The sequence below is a fragment of the Leptosomus discolor genome, chromosome 19 (genome assembly GCF_034619465.1).
Source record: "Leptosomus discolor isolate bLepDis1 chromosome 19, bLepDis1.hap2, whole genome shotgun sequence".
In the NCBI taxonomy this organism is placed as follows: domain Eukaryota; kingdom Metazoa; phylum Chordata; class Aves; order Leptosomiformes; family Leptosomidae; genus Leptosomus; species Leptosomus discolor.
The window spans coordinates 6,114,538-6,129,375 of NC_141409.1; positions in this window are offsets into that span (position 1 = coordinate 6,114,538).

A 14,838-nucleotide genomic window follows, 5' to 3' on the forward strand; every position below is an offset into this window, starting at 1 on the left:
CCTAGAGACCTCAGAGGAACAGTTGTTGCTGCCTCTTGAAGAGGACGTATGTGTCTGATTTGAAGTTCAGCTGGATGAAAAGAATTGTTTGTGATTTGTCTCCAATGGTCACTTAAATGGATTTAGGGAAAAGTGTAATTAAAAGGAAAAGAAACTAAGCTAGTTTCCCATTCCTTACCCAGTCAAAATGACTGATCAACATGTGATGCTGCTTCTTGTCCTCTTTAGGTTCTTTGGCACAGAAATTGCCAATTATTTACTAGGAGAAAATATTCCTTAGAAAGCAGTTTTCTTTTCCAGGTATCTCATTTGTGACCTAGTTTAAGTTTGCCTATTGATCTTGGAGGTGAAGAGCAAAGGAAATAATCTATTGGATCAGATGCCTCTGAAGGGAAGGAAATTTGGTTAGTAAGCACGGGTCTAGAAGAGTTTTCACTCTTGTTCACTTTGTCATCTGTTTTTTTTTGTCCTCAGCTCTAGTCAGTATGACTGCTGAATCCCAGGGAGTCTTTTTACTGTGATAATCCAATATTTATACAAAGGAAACATGGTCCTGCAGTATACAAGATCTTCAGTCACTACTTTGTCCTGTGCAGCTAGTTTTCAGATGTTGCAAATCTGAGTCTGTCCAGCCTTGTTTTTACAAATGGAGTAAAGGAAAAAGGAGATCAAGGAAAAATGGTTGAGGAAAAGCCAGATATCTCTTAATGATATGGGTGCTGGAAATAGTTCAAGTTACTCTTCTATCTGAGAGAGAACAAGACCTGAAAATGGTATGTGGAGCTAAAGACTTAAGTCAGATTTATAGGACTAAGCTGGCTGCCAACAGACTGTAATGGAGTAAAGTCTAATTGCATCTGCAAACAATCTAGCCCATCAATGGGCACCAAGAGGGCCCAAATTCTTCACTCCCAGACTGAAGCCCAGCCTGACCTGCCACCACAGAGCTGCTCCCAGGTTCAGACTTACTGGGCGTCACTGCAGAGAAGCAAACCAAACCCTCTGGCTTATTGGAAAATCTGTTTTCAGACACAAATTGAGTTCAATAATTGCTCGACCAATTATTCTTTTCTTGAATTTACTGCATCCAGTACATACCTAGAGTATCTTAAGAGTTTCTCTCTAGCATCTGTCTTACTGGGAAGGAAAGAATTGGACTATATGGCAGATCTTAAGCCAGAATAAAACAAACAACAGTTCAGCTGGCTTCCTGGAGGACTTCGTGAAGCTGATAAAACACTTTGTTACCCAGACAAGTTCTTGTTTCTTAGATTTCAGAATGTTTTCTAGTTTAACCTCATCTCCTTCAAGCTCCACTGGGTTTGATTTCCACTGAACTTTAAATAAAATTAAAGCAGAAAACTAAGGGTAAGGACTAGCACTGAGGACAATTTCCCCCAACTCCATTGCCCGAGAGCTTGAATGCAGCAATGCAAGAGGAAGATACAGAGAAGGGAAGGAAATAACTGTTAATCGCAAAGTTTGTTCTTTCCCTGTTTTTTATTTTAGTACTTGTCAGGGTAGATCAGTGCCTTTGCTAGGTCTGCTGGAAGGCAGACCTCTTGGCTAGAGCTGCCTCTACTGCTGCTCCCTGCAGAGTGCACAGGATCCATTAAGGAAGTGAAGGACATGTTTTGAGGGAAGCTTCATCCTTTCACATGTTTAATACTGTTGCAAGCCTGATAGGAAAGCTGAATTGGAAATCTTGCTGCTTGTTTTCCTTTTTGAAGCAATTTTCTCCCCTATTCCTTTATTCAGATTAAATTAATCTGGCATCCAGAACGTGACCCACCACCAACTGTGACTTCATCACACATGAAGTGCGTATGCATTATGTTTTTTGAGGAGTTTTAGCAGGGCTGAACTGTGGCTAAGCACCTGTAGCCTACCTCAGAAGGCTGGCTTTGTATTCCAGCTCGACATACAGCCTATACTGTACCATAGAACTGACAGTGTGTGCTTCAAAGACTGTTTTATAGGAATGATGGCTCTTGAAACAGTTCGTTTCACCTTTTTTTTGTTGAGGTTACAATTAACAAAATGTAGAATTTTCATTTTGACAAATCCTGTATTTAGTTTTCAGAAATTTCAAGTTTAAGATATTTGCAGAAAGGAAGGCTGGCAGGTGATAACATAAGATTCTAGTTTGGATAGGAAAATTAATCCCGTGTATTTTACCATTCCTCTTATAAACCAGTGTGAAGAAATAACTTTGAAAGCAAATCTTTTTGAATCATTTTCCTTTCCCCCGAGTTCATTTTTAGTATTAAGAAAAGTGATTTTTATAAATGTTTAAGCACTAGAAAACATCAGGTGGGGTTGTGCAGATATTTTAAGTATAATCCTTTGGGTTGTATTTTCCTTCCATGAAGCTATCATAACCCCTGTAAATGTCAGTGGAAATTAGGCATTTATATTAATGGAGGCTTCCCCCTCCCCTCTTGGTTCTTAAAGGTGGGATTTTTGCTTTGCATCAGTGATTCAGAAGCAAGACTGAATTTCATCAGCATTTCCTCTGAAGGAGGTTTTGCTTGTTTGAGAGATCTGCTGGCAAGCAGCAATTGTTTAGAGGGGCTCTTTAGAATCTAATTTACAATGAAACAAATTCAAATAATATGCAAAAGTAAAATTAAAGTGTATCAATTAACATACAAAAGTAGAACTACAACACATGTTCAGCTTAACAACTCCTCGGAGGGTACAGCAGCCCATAGAAGGGAAACAACGCTAAGCATGCAAAGTGAACAGCTCCTTGGGGGGGAAAGGAATGGGAAAATAAACCCAAGGTTCCTATTAGAGAATGAAAAGCAAACAAGGTTTTAGAGTGAACTTCGTGGGTGAGGGGCAAAATCAGCTTAACACTCTTTTGAAACTGTCCTGTGGCTGAAAAAGAGCTTGCCTTTGGCTTGCTTTGGGTTGGATAAACAGAATGTGGTATCAGATGTCTGGGGTTGTTACTAGGGATCTGCATCATGTTAGCAGCTGAAGATCATAGCTGAGTGTAGATCCCATTATGCCTGGTGTTGTACATCTTCAAAGACATGATTATTGCACTGAGCAACTAATGGGCTTGAATTTTTATGTTTTCTAAAAGCCAACATAAGAAAGGAGATGTTACTCTTGCCCCATTTTACAGAATAAGGTAAATTAAGTGACTTGCCCAGAGTACAGACTTCAATTCTTCTCTCCCCCATCTTGAATTAGAAGCTGTCACTCCTCTAAACCTATGCCTTAGTATTCCTGCTTTGCACACCATTCTGCATTCTTCTGCAACCCTATAAGAGCAAGGAAGATCTCTGCTTCTGGGTATATTGCCTCAGAAAACATGGTGACGTGGTGGTGTTGGCTACGAGCATCTCTATAAAGCACAGAGGTAACATCTACTTGACATAGCCCCAGGGCTATAGAGGGCACTCTGGAAAGGAGGGGGGACTTTAGATGATGTCTAACCACAGGATGCCTGTGGAATTGTTGGCACCTTGGTATGAATTCGACTATCTGCACCACCTTACTTCAAAATGAACTCAATCCATTTCTGGGGTAGTTCGTCCAATTAGTGAAAAAGCAGCTGCTGAATTCGGAAGGATACAGGCATGGGAGCACAGGATGTTTGGCTTTGCAAAGTCTGGTGGAAAAGGGGGAAGAATTTCTCCGTTGTGTAGCCAAGCCCCAAAGGAAGTGCATCAGTGCTTGTCTGAATGTTAAGTGTGTGATTAAGCACTTTGCTGAATCAAAGCTTAAATCATTACTGTAGGCAAGGATTGTGTCCATATTTTTCTCTGTACACAATAGATTAATGCATTCATGTGTTCTTTCAAATTTCAACAGATTTTTATTGGGTGCTTTGGTATTAAGTATATTTGCTAGGGATCTTGAAATGTCTTGTATGCCAGTAATGATGTCACTATGGAATATATATGCAACTTAAAATTTAAGCAACTGATAACTAAAAACTACAGTGCATTTATATTTCCTGCAGACCCCACAGACTGTCCTGTTGTTGGCTCTTGGAGCAAGGGTGAGCATTTAGGAGAGGGCCTCAAAGGGGACTGCAGGCAGAGGAGGGGTAAATAGATGTTTTGGGTTCCCCCTCACCTTGGGGTAGTACTTATTGACTGGGTGACTGCGTGTTAGGGGTTAACATGTCCTTGTAGGTGAGATGCTGACTGGTATAAGGTGGTTTTGAGTCTGTTCTGTGGCTGCTGGATCCAAGCCAGGGCTTGGGGAGCTCTAGTGACTCACGCACAGCAGGTTGCGATAGCCATTCTGGGAGCCGGGAGAGCAAGGACTGTCTGTGTCCAGCAACTGCAATAGAAAATCCTCTTTGCATTAATCACTGCTCAGCCCTGTTTCTTCTCTGCCTTGACAGACCCTATGCTGACCACTTTGGACGATTAATGATCCAATACCCTTTTTTTAAGGCTGTGGGAGCATCATAGTCAATGTCAGGTTTCAGCTTGGGCCATTTGTTTTATTCATTTCTCCCACTTCTACTAGCATTTCAACTCAAATCACACTTTCCTTTTCCCTTTTGCTGTATGCTTTATATTGTGGCTGGTACAGAAATGGGGTTCCTGTTCTACTCACAGGTGCCTGCAATTCACTGAATGACTGAAGAGGTCCTTATATAAAAGGTTTGCAGTGGGCTTTAGGATCTGTCTGCTTGAGAAGCACTATGTATAATGTGTTGTTATTAATATTGCTCATCATGCTGAAATAGTTACCTTTTCCAGATGAATCATCACTGGCATAGCATTATTCAGTATATTGAAACTACCAGAAAATAGTGTTTTTCTAGGAGTAATATTCCCTCAGCACATTAGTTAGTAAATGTCAGACACAAATTGCTCATGATTTCCCTTAGATCAAAGGAATATTTCATAACAGGTGCAATATGATTTTTTGCCTTCAAAAGAGAATGTGAGAGTCAGCATGAGATACAACCTATGGAAGAAGCTGTCTGGGATAAATCAGATTATTATGAGGGATGTGTAAAAGGAAGGACAGTTTCTATTTGAGATCACGCGTGTTGTCCATGGTCTTGAAAGATGAAATATTCCGCTCTGGTGTGTAGTACTTGAAGGGCAGGCTGAATGCAGTGAGCGCAGGCGTTCTTGCTAGCAACTCGGGGAAAACTACGTTCTACTTTGTACCCAGTCTCACACACCAACATATAACTGATTATGCTGTTGCCTTTTTCCTTCCCTTTTCTTCCTTCCTTCTACCACATCAGCAAGCAATGCTAAATTACTTGTCACACTAGATTGGGGGGTGCAACTGAAATAAGAGAATAAAAAATAATTTTGTGGTTTTAATAGCGGAAGTGGAGCTGGGTACTGCTGTGTCAAATGGTCTTTAAAGCTCAGGAGTTATGAGATGGTTCTAGCTTCCACGTTGCCATGTAAAATCCTGCAATACTTCAATACAAGGGTAGGAAAGAAAGAAGAGCAAGGGGTCTGAGTCAAACTACCAGACGTTTGGACTTGTAGCAATGCTAGTTATTCCCATGAATAAAGCAGAGGTTCAGCAACGCATTTCATAGGGTGAAAGTGAGATGTAAAATTTCTGTAGGTGATACAACCTGGCCTAGGATGCAGCAGGAGGCTGTGTCCACCTTGAGCAGGATTTCTTGACATTTGCTCTGGATGAGAGTCTTGGCATTTCAGAAGTTTGGGGCTATTGCTGCCAAAAGTGTGAAGCCAGGTTACAGTGTCTGCAATCCAGCATGGCAATTTGTGTCTTTATGAACAAACAGCGGTGAAAATAAGTAATCTGATCTGGGTTTTGCAGATGGAGAAATCTAAACAGTAAAATTAAGACATATTCAAGGTTGCATAGTGCATGCATGGCAGGATGATATGGAGCCAGCAGTTTCTGAATCCCAGATCAGCTCCCTCCTCCCACAGCAAAAATCTGCTTCCCACATAGGTCTTGAAGTTATTAGCAGCTGTTTCCAAACTGAAAGCTGCTTTCTGAAATTGGAGCATAAAAATAATCTTTCTCCTTCTACTCAAGCCTCATACAAACCTCCACAGATAGAGAGGAATGGAGAATTAGGGAAAGCAAAATATTCCTTTTTATTTAATCCTGTAGCAAAAACACATCCTTCTTAAAACCATACTACAAACGGAAAACCTGTGCTGCTATAGATCTTGTTACTAAAAAGGAGTCTATCCAAGCAATCTGTCCGCCTGCCTTTCTTGCTGTGCTGGTACTTTTCTGAAACTGCTGAGTCTGCATTTTTACTCCTCCTCACACTCTATCCAGAGTAAATTATGCCAGACTCTATCAGCTATCTGGACATCTTTCCCATACCATCTTCAATCTTGGCTGGGGGGAGAGGAGGGGGAAGTTATCTGCTTCAGTTTAAACACTATGAAACAAAACAATTCCCTAAAAGAAAGCAGTAGAGATCATCTGAATTTCACATACTTTGGATGGAGGAAGCGTAACTTTACTGTTGTTGAGATTGCTTATTCTCCCTTCACGCTTATGTTTGTTTGTCAAAGGATCATTTGCCAGCCTAAAATGCAGGTAGTGCAGAAACTTCATCTGAAAGCCTGGCAGGGAGGAAGCAAGCATGATTGCTTTGCTTATATCTTAAGGTTTCCCCCCCCCCGTGACCCTGACTTGATTGTGAAATTCTGACAAGGGGACTGCTCCTAGTGCCTGGTTGTGTGGGTTTTTGTGTTTTTTTAAAAAAAGGTCTAACTCAATCCTGAACAGGGCCTGGGAGGGGTGTGACACTTGTAAGTAGTAATGAGATGCCAATTGGACAGGTCATCGAAAGCAAAATTTGTCTTTTATCTCTCCAGGGTACTCTCTAGCCATGACAGAGAGCAAGTAAGAGATGTATGAAGTTTACCTCGATTTCTTAGCAGACAGAAGTAGAGGGTGGAGTGCTGTGCATAATGTGAAGTATTGTTGAACTATTAGGTATGAATAGTGATTTATGTTCACCTAGTACCATGCCATCACTGGAACTCCTAGCCATCTGATCAGCTATAGATTCCTTAAACCCCTGGGATAGCAGAAACCCTCTGTACTGCCTCATTCTAGCATGAAAAGATAAGACCCTGATATTTTACTGAGAGGAGAAAAGACACTGTGCTTTCCTTTATTTGAAGGTAACTTTAGAAGAGAAAAGGTTCTTGAGCATGTCGTTCTCAGAGCACAGCATGCTTTTCTAGCAAGCAGAGCCTGTTTGTCTGTGTCACCTTAACATTTAGTTGTTACTTTGCTGATATCAATTAAGGAGGAAATTCATAAAGGTCGAGTTAGTGGCCTATTATTCAAACAGCCCCAGAAGTTATGAAATTATGGATAACTCTCAGCTAGAATGGCCTGTTTCTTAGCTCATATCATAGCTGTTTGGACTTTGAATTCTATTGCTTTTAGATCAGTCCCTGGGATTTTAGCCAAGGTGAGTTCTCTCTCATCTTCATGTGCAAGACCTAGATGGCATCCTCTTGGAAATTAAGAGAATGTTCCCATTCCCTTTCGTGCTGGGAAAAGTTACCTGTGTTGCCTCAGGTTTTTTTTATCAACTTATGTATAAATCTAAATAAAATTGAAATACCCAAATAATATTTTCCTGCCTACTCGTGGTCAGGTGGCACAATCTTAAGGAGATTAAAGGCTTTTCCCTCTCTTTAGAAATAGTAATTTCATTCTATTTTTAGAGGTGGAGACTGTTTCTGTCTGTATCCAGAGTTGTCCTTTACCCAACATATGCAAATTATAGCCAGCATTACTATGAAAATAGAGTGAAGCCTCTTAAGTCCTGCACAACTAGGACACTTCCACAGCAGTGACAAAGCCCTGTGGTACAGTGTGTTTTCTTTTCCCGGCACAAGGATGGTTCAGTGCTGTGTGAGGCACTCGGTGTATCCGATGTCTGCTGAGCTTTCCAGCCTGCGCCCCAGCGAACGGGCAGCCCTTGTAGTCATTCGGCTCACGCCACATCGCTGTCTGGGAGTCCCTCATTTAGCGATTTATGGGCCATGTCAGCGTAATTTAGTGTCTTAATACTGCTGGTCAAGGACCATCAGCGTCTTCTAAACGTCCGTTGTCCTTGGTAGGGAATGAAAGCAGAACTCGCTCGGAGTCAGCTTTCTGGGCAGCTGAGGGACAGTTGTGTTGAAGGCAGAGCCGATATACATCCTTGGAGATAAAATTATTTCTCTGCTGACAAAATTGGCTTAAAAAGCGGCATTAAAACAAGTAGTGAGGAAGAATGAGGTTTGAAATATCCACTTTGTATGTCTCTGCTATTCCCTGGAGGCAGCAGTGCTCAGGTGTGTTGCAGAATAGGCAGATGAGCAGGTGGCTGCTCTCAAGCAGTGTTGTCCTTGGACCTTGCTCACTGGCCAGCCATCCCAGCTGGGATATTCCATACTCAAGGGCAGGGAGAGAAATGAGTGCTGAAGTGCTTCCAGCAGCACCTGCACTTTGGGGTAAAATATTCATGGTTTTATACTTGAGATGAACCCTGCTTTCAAGGTGAAAAGAAGTTGCGTAAGTGATGCCAGCTTTCTTAATCATCTGCAAACAAGGCTTTCACAACTTGCTCTAATCTAGCCTGGTTCGTGTAGGATAGCAATGGAAAATTATTCCCCTGTAATTCAAAGGCCCACTCACGAGAAGAGTGTTAGAGGTGGCTTTCTACTGGTACAAAGGGAGAATGTAAAAAGGAACGGTCCAAAAATCTGTTAAAAGAGAATAGAAGCTTAAGTAGGAGATTTGTAAGCAAAAAGTAAGGACACAGTGGACTGAGATTACCTGAGTGTGTCTCCTCTGGTGTGGTGCAGGGAGAAAAGACATTACATTCTTTCTGAAGGATTTTGGAGAAGGTTTATATACGCATTTTCTCTTGCAGAAAGGCGTGTGTACACCCTGATGTTAGAGGTCTGTGCTGCTGGACTCGGGTCCTTCAGCCCTTTCTCTCAAGTTCACAACAGGAGGCTCTTCCCTCTCAGTGGGTATTTACATGTTTATTTTTCCAAGTGGGCTTTTGTTCCATTTAGATGCTGAGTGGGTTTTGCACAGGATGTGGCACAGTGGAGGTTCATGTGTGATTGCTCTTAGTGACTTATGATAAAAATAGATAATCATTATTGTCATTCTTTACAACAACAACAACATTCTATGGTGAAGCCTTTTTCTGTTTAATTCCACTCCCTAATCCTCTGGTCTTGTCCCCATCATTGCTCACAGAAAGCCCCAGAGAGAATCACTTTGCAGATTTTCAGAGAAGTTTTTTTCTCCTGTTGAGCCTTGCTCCTCTTCTGCTGGCTTTTTGCAGGGAATCTAGGCAAAGGACATGTAGTGAACCAGTTTGTTTTGCAGCTAGCCTTCTTAAGGGGAGGGGCAGGGAGAAAAAAACAACTCTGGCTTTGAAATTCCCCATGCAGGCAAAGCAAGGCTGCTTTTTGTATTTTTATTCCAATAAGAAATTTTCAGAGAAAGGAGTGAGGAGTTTTTTATCTTGCTGATAGGAGAATATTAAAAACACAGGAGGATGCCATGAGAATGTGTAACCTTCATTGCTCTGAATCTGAAGAGTGGCAAGAGATAAAGTGCCAGTGCCTTTGTCCTATTAGCTGGTCCTGTTTACACTACTGTACAAGTCTGTTGAGGTGTTTAATGACTTTTCACATCACCATGGGGACACTGAGACAAGAGAAGCATTCATTTCCAGTCTTCTCTCCCTCTCCTCCTTTTTTTCACTCCTTTGCCTCACTCTTTGATACTCTTCTATGGTGTTCTGGCTGTCCTCGTTCGTGTGTAATGTTTCTGTTTGGCATGTGTTTGTAGGCACCATCTCTGGGGCAATGGTGCGGGTAGCAGTAAGCAACCAAAGGAATTGGTTCTGTTTTGTGGCAGGACAGTACAGGGAAAGCATCAGTTGGTGGTGGTGCAGCAGAAATATGGGAGAGATGTACAGGCAGCGCGTTCCCAGTTTGAGGACTTCTCTCATCCTGGTGCTGCTGTGCTCCTAGTGAGCCGCCTGCATTTGCTGGTGAGAGCCCCGGGCTGTGTGAGCTGCTTTGCCGTTTACAAACAGCTCTGCGTTCAAAAGTTCACCAGGATTTATAACATGACGGCGCCGCGTGAGTCACCAGCGCTGGGGACTGAACTCACAGACCTTTCAGTCTAAATCCAAGAGCTGCTACAGCCTGAGGTAAAAGGCCACTTCTGAGAGACAAAGGTTGCAGGAGAGCCATAAAACACTCCGTGGCCGGTGGGGAGGGTGGTGTTGGCGTGGAGATAGCCTGTGCCGCGGGGAGATGCAGGGGGTCTGGCTGCCCTGCAGAGCCGCGGCTGCCGCATTGCCCATGGTTGGTGCAGCCCGTGGGGAGAAGGCGGGGGGAATGCTCCAGAGGAAAACTGGAGGTGGGGTGCAGAACTAGGCACCGTGGCAGGTCCTGTGTTGGATGCAGTGGCTGGAGCTAAAAGCTCAAAAGCCCCGGGGTTATTGTCTCGGCAGCGTGAGCTGCACCCAGACAGGGCTTGCTCTGTGCTGCGTGCAGGGCCGTCCCCAGGAGCAGAAGGTCTATAACAGAGGTGGAAAGTGGCTTCAACTGCATTCTTGCTACTGACTTGTAGCGGGTACTGGCAAAATGGATATATGCACTCCCTCCCTTTATCCACAGGCCCCTCGCTTTAGGTCTGCAGATGAGGCTTTAATAGCAAATACTGAGAAGGTTTTACTACAGAGGCCATTTCCTCCTGATAGCTCCCCTCTCAGCCTTGCTCAAAACAAACAGCACTAGGGGCAAGGAGAAAGACTGCTTGAAAGTTATGCAGCAGTCTGTAGCCTTTAAGGTGGGTGGATACTACTTGGATTTCTGCCTTCTGGGTTCTGCTGGTGTCCCTGTGTTTAAAGGAGATGCTGAAGGCATGGGAAGTGAGTAGCCCCTCTCTTTTTGTGGCATGTAACCAAACCAAAAAGCAGCCATAGGTAGGACAGCATGTCACAGTGTATTACTTGGAGAAGGTGTGAATTTTAGCGGTTCCTGACTCTCTGTAGCAGAGGTATCATGCTTGGCTCCTCTGGACAGCTATATAAACATTAACTGATCAGGTGTAAAATGGCCCTGGCTTAGGCCTGGTCCTGCAGTGCTAGGCTACAGCAGCAGCAGCCTGTGGATGTCCTGTCACTGCAGCGAGATCCCAGGGATTTCACTTAGTACGGCACATGGCTGCTCCAGGCAAGCCAAGGGCAGCAAATGCTTGCCTGAGAGAAGCTTCTCTAGGCACCGTCTTTTGCATCCTGACTTTAAATCTCTGTAGTCCACTTCTATGCAAGTGGGACTGTTTGGGCATGCAAAAGAAACACGGTGAATGCATCTGTTGGGAGTCAAGTGTATGTACCCATGTACACTCATACCCAAGAGATTCAGTCTAGATGTCTACACAGTAAGCAAGGCTGCGGAGTCCAATTGCCTTACAGGCACTAAATGGCTGTGGTGGTGAAGGATGTCTTGAGAAGGGTCCTCTAGGTGGGAACTTAATCTCCTTTTTGGTGGTTGACTCCCAGGACCATGGTGATAAGACAGTTCTGTGCAAGGCATTGCAGACACCTGCGCAGAAGGGCTTTGGCTTGAAATAAAGCTGGTAGGAAAACAAGAGAAGATCGGCCCACTGCCCTTCCCACACCTGAAATATCAAGTTTTGGAGCTTTGTTTTCATACTGATGATGTGGGCAGATGGAGAATTTCTTTGTGGAGCAATGTGAAATTTGCCTGTTTATTGCCTAGTGGTGAACAATCTTCACAGCTGCACATACTTGCGTTCCTGATGCTGCTTGCATCTCACGTGTTTCAGAGGACCAGTTGGTCTGCTAGGCTGTTGCTGGCTCTAGAAGTCCTACCCTTAATTTGATCCAGAATTTTCCAATGTGAAAAATAATAAGGTCTGCAAGAAGTCATGGGGGAGTTCCTTAAGGGTCCCTGTCCCATGAAGCAGAAGCTTGTGGAGGTGTTGATATTGCCAGCCTGCTCGATAGCAGTCTCAGTGTAACTGAGGCTAATAAAACTGTAGATTTGACCCCATTGTCTTTTAATCACAGCTCAGACCATGGCTGATATTAGAGATAAACAGTGGAGACACCAAAAGCATCTTGAGAAAATAGTATGTGTTCCAAAAATTGTGCTTTTGTCAAAAACAATATTTTACTGGAAGGAGTCTGTTTCAATGATAGTTCCAGCTGGGAATAGTTGAAACAATTTAAATTTTGTTTTGGTATCACTTCACTATTTTCATAAAATACAAGCGCCAACTGCATTTATTATGACGGTTCACACTATAATAAATACAAATGTCTATGGCCAGTGTTTTGTAATATTGTGCTACTTTGATGTAACCAAAATGGACCATTTTTCTATTGAAATGTAGTGTTGCAACACAATTGCAATACAATATTTTAAGTAACAAATCATCTCTAAAATTTTAATTCAATAATACCAAAATATCAAAATTTTTTGAGTCATATAAAAAGACAGACAGTTTTCTATGTAATCCATTCTCCTACACGAGTAATTTTTTGATTTGAAAGATGTGAGAAATAACCTACTTGACAATTCTGAAATAACTCATTCAACAGATTAGAAATGGATGGAACTTGTTCTTCTTCAAAATTAAGTGATAGGATAAGGCCACATGTGCATGGGAATATAGGAATGAATGTGCATGTTATCACTTAGAGTATTTGACATTGGGATCAGACCCCTTCTGTGCTAAATATTGCACATTCCCACAACTTAAAATCTCAGTAGATGAGGCAAACGATATAGCTGCACAGCCAACTGCAGTTGTGTTTGTGACAGGTTTAAGACACCTTGGCTAACATGGGCTTGCGCTCCCAGGTAGCAGCAGCAATGATATGAAAGCTTTGGCTTTAGACAAGATACTGGCATCGAAAAAATAAATTTCTTGGAAGTTCTAGGGGTGTGTTTGCTTGGCCCTTTTAACAGGTTACAGCAATGTGTAGAGCACTGTGGTGGCCTGAATTCTCGTCAGCTTTGCAGCAGAACAATAATTGTCCTCATGTCCCTCAAGTCCTCACTGTGTATCTCAGCCATGATGCCTCTCATGCACATGCAGTTAGAGGCTGCTGTTCTTTAAAATGAAACGTGTTGATTTCAAAACCCACTGAAGACTGCACTTATCTTCTGATTATTCACTTTACGTTCTGATTTTTTTTTTAAATGAGGGATAGTGACAAAGAAAGTTGCAAGCCCTTTTCAAAGAATAACCCCAGCACATGGCAGAGTACAAAGGCTTCCTAGGAAAGAAAAAGGACCTTAGTACTCCCATGTCTCTGTATAAGCACAAGCTCTGTCTGTATATATGCTAGCTGAGCTGATGTCATTCAAACAAGTGTGTTTTGTCAAGTATATTGCTTGGAAGACCCCGAGTCAAAACATGAGTTATTTATGCATACAAAAAATTAATCCTCAAATGATTAGCTTACGAATGCATGTCCTGCAAGTAATTGTTGGTAGTAGTTTAATAACAAGAAGCAAAGTCAGGAGAAAATTCTGCTCTTAGTTATTCTGTTAGAGAATGTGGCTGCTAGTAATGAAATAATAATTAATTCACAGAGTTATACATTTGCTTTATTTATGGATGCGTTCTTTACTTATACATGTTTTTATTGCTCAGTGTTTAAAATGCACTAAGGGCATGGAAGACACAGTAGCGGAGCCCTTGTGCTGTTCAGATCCTGTGCCATGACACTGTGGAAAAACACCAGCAGTAGAAGGGGTCAGATCCCCAAGTTCTAGTGCCTGCTCAGCAGTAGTCTAGGAGCTGGCTGGCTGGGGGTGGTGGTGAAGTTTTGGATCCCGCTGGAGTCAGGAAAGAGCCAGAATATGGTCCACAGTAAGTCTGCTTGTCTGGGCTGACAATGACACATCCCTGCTGCAACACTGCCAATCCCGGTAAAAATCATGGTGTAAAACGTCAAAATCCTGAAATGTACTAAGGAAAATAACAGCATATGGAAGATTACTTTTATTTGGCACACTTGCTTTTGAGAATTTAGGAGCTACGTTTTTAAGCTTTTCCTCCTCCTCTTATTGAAGGAAGGTTAGAATTTTGTTCTGAATTATTTTTGCGAAAGAGATAGTCAGAAAATCCTTTAACACTTTGGCTTAAAAATATCAGGTTATTACAAAATGTGTGGTGCAATAAGATCTTTCAGTGTTGTCTCTTGCTCACATTTGTACCTAGATGTACCAAAGTCTATTTGTATGAGCAGGGATTTGCTCAAGTGGATTTTTCTTTTTTTGAGGGGAAAAAAGGAGGTAAAATCTATCTGCAAAAATTGATAGGAAAACAGGCTTTTTTTTCACCCTTTTTTTTATTCCCCCAAGAGGTTTACAGTCTGGTCTCTCTGTGAAAATAAATGGGTGAGGCCAACAGTCTGAAAGCCTTGCTGAATGATGCAATGATATGTCTTAAAGCAGTAATATTTCATGGCAAATAATTTTTCTCTAAAAGAGACAAGATGCTGCTGTTTTTCTCTTAACTACACCTGTTTTCTTACCTTTCTTTTCCAGAAACCTGGTTCAAATCTAGCCTAGGGCTTGGTGGTTGTACTTAGCTGATTTTGGAATGTCTTGGTAGCACCAGCCAGCCAGTCGCAGTTCACTTGCTCAATGGAAAGTCACTTATGGTAAAGAGCAGCCAAAATTTGGGGTTTTGAATCCCAAGCAACCTCTCAGTGGTAGACATGGTCTCACCAGCTGATGCTTGAAGGCACAGCAGAGAGATCTCTGGTGCATGGGATGGCAGGCCTGGTTGCTGTAGGAAAAGCCATGCAATTGGATG